The following is a 2420-nucleotide window of genomic DNA, read 5'->3' as shown; positions in this document are numbered from 1 at the left end:
TGTGGGGGTGTGTGTGTGTGTGTGGGGGGGTGTGTGTGGGGGGGGGTGTGTGTGGGGGGGGGTGTGTGTGGGGGGTGTGTGTGTGTGGGGGGGGTGTGTGTGTGGGGGGTGTGTGTGGGGGGTGGTGTGTGGGGGGTGTGTGTGTGGGGGGGGTGTGTGTGTGGGGGTGTGTGTGGGGGGGGTGTGTGTGGGGGGGGGTGTGTGTGGGGGGGGTGTGTGTGGGGGGGGTGTGTGTGGGGGGGTGTGTGGGGGGGTGTGTGTGGGGGGGTGTGTGTGGGGGGGGTGTGTGTGGGGGGGGGGTGTGTGGGGGGGTGTGTGTGGGGGGGTGTGTGTGGGGGGGGGTGTGTGGGGGGGGGTGTGTGGGGGGTGTGTGTGGGGGGGTGTACATTGCCCCCCTCCTAACTCAGGGAGGGTCACCCATTAGAGGGGGGTGTGGTTTCTGAGGGTCAGTCCTGACCCAATGGGCCGAATGGCCTGCTTCCACGCGGTACAGTGTCCTCCCATCTCCGTCCCCCCATCTTCCCTCAGTCCCTCACTCACTCACTCCCTCACTCCCTCACCCACTCACCCTCTTCCTCTCTTATCCTCTTCCTCTTCCTCTTCCTCCTCCGCTGACAATCGGCGCTCCCTGATGACGCTAAAATAGTGCGACCTGGCCACGGCGACTCCAGCCTGCAGCGGCCTCACCTGGCCGGGAGGCCCCACTGCAACTGAGAGGGAGGGAGGGATAGAGTCATAGAGAGAGTGTGAGAGAGAGAATAATAGAGAATGAGTGATATAGTGATAGGAAATAATAGAGAGAGAAAATGAGAAAGAGAGTCAAAGACATGGACAGAGATAGAGAATGACAAAATAGAGAGAGAGAGATAGAGAATGATAGAGTGAGTGAGAGAAAGGTAGAGAATGATAGAAAGAAAGAACAAGTGAGGGATGGAGAGTGATTGATACATAGAGAGATAGTTAATGAAATAGAGATTTTGAGATACAGATCAAGATGTAGAGATCCTGTTGTGGATATATGTAGTGTTTTGGACCAGTCCAGAGCCCCCCTCAAAACATTTAAAGAAAGGAGCCCCCTCCCTAACTTTGCTCATTGTTTTAAGAAGGTGTGAGGTAGATATTCTAGGAGGGATGTAGCTGCCCCAACCACTTCGTTTTAAACAAAACAAAAATTATTTGCAAGATTGCCAAATGAAACACAAACAATAGAAAACAGAATAATTTAACCTATCTGAAAATCCAACCGATTACCAGTGTATCCCAACTTAATGATGCTGGTCCCAATACTTGCAACAATCCCGGAAACACCCTTTGGCAAAAAAGGAAAAATCCATTACAGGGTCTTACAGGAGAGATGTTGGAGAGAGGAAGGATCAGCATGGACCTGCTTGTCTGGTTCCAGCACCTTCACAACTGACTGCCTGCTAAAACCAAACCAAACCAAACCAGAGAAAAGCTGAGCTGGAAGAACTGGCCACTCCCCTTTCATTATACAAGTGTCTTTTTTCAAACTTGAAAGCTTCTTCAAGTCAATCAACCCAAGACATTGTGAAATCTGTGTCTTTACGACCTCCTGAAAGAAAAACCAAGGACAACATAAGCTTGTTAAAGGAGCAGCTTTGTCACAAAAGAGAGACATAGAGATAGGGAGATAGAGTTAGAGAGTGACAGATAAAGAGAGGAAGAGAGAGCTCAATAGAGAATGATAGAGAAAGGGATAGAGAGATATAGAGAAGAATAGAGATTAAGAAATATAGAAGGATAGAAAATGAGAGAGGGATAGAGTGAGTTAGGTCAAAACTTAGTGAGTGAAAGAGATGGCAAGACAGTGTGAGACAGAGTGGGAGAGAAAATGGGAGAGAAAGACAGAATGAGGCAGAGGTAGTGAGTGAGAAAGGGGGAGAAAAGTGAGATAGCTACAGAGAGGGAAAGTGGATGAAATGGGGAGAGAGGAGAGATGGAGAGAGTAAGATAGGGATACAGAGAGAGGGGGTGAGAAAGAGAAACTGAGAATGATTGTTGGAAACAGTGAGTGAGATGGAGAATGAGAGGAGAAAAATTGAGAGTGGGGGGAAGAGATAGAGAGTGAGAGAGTAGAAAGAGATAGAGTGAGAAGGTAAAGAGAGAATTTGAGGGAGGGAGAGAGAAAAAGTGAGGGAGGAGGAAGACAGAATGGAGAGGGGAGACAGTGGGTGGAGATGGATAGTGGGGGGGAGCTGGACTGTGGGTAAAAATCGAGTTGGGGGAGATAGAAAGTGGGGGAAGACAGAGAGTGGGGGAACTATATGAAGTAAAACTCTAATAATAAGGAACTTTCATAAATCATTGATTCTGGTGAAACCCCACCTGGTTCAGTAAAGCTTTTCGTGGTTCAACACCTGCTGTCCTTACCCTAGGCGAAAGTGTGAACTGCAGATGCT

General features: G+C 49.2%; 1 protein-coding gene across 1 annotated transcript in view; it reads right to left on the bottom strand.

The window, feature by feature from the left end:
- LOC140459600 (erlin-2-B-like) overlaps window positions 1-696 on the bottom strand; it is a 20264-nt gene extending 19568 nt beyond the window's left edge. The window contains exon 1 of the mRNA XM_072553873.1: window positions 569-696. The gene's annotated coding sequence lies outside the window, so the exon portion shown is untranslated. The remainder of the gene's footprint in view (window positions 1-568) is intronic.
- Between the last annotated feature and the right edge of the window lie 1724 nt (window positions 697-2420).

This window comes from Chiloscyllium punctatum, chromosome 35 (assembly GCF_047496795.1).
Source record: "Chiloscyllium punctatum isolate Juve2018m chromosome 35, sChiPun1.3, whole genome shotgun sequence".
NCBI classification, from domain to species: domain Eukaryota; kingdom Metazoa; phylum Chordata; class Chondrichthyes; order Orectolobiformes; family Hemiscylliidae; genus Chiloscyllium; species Chiloscyllium punctatum.
This window is presented reverse-complemented; position numbering and strand designations above follow the sequence as displayed.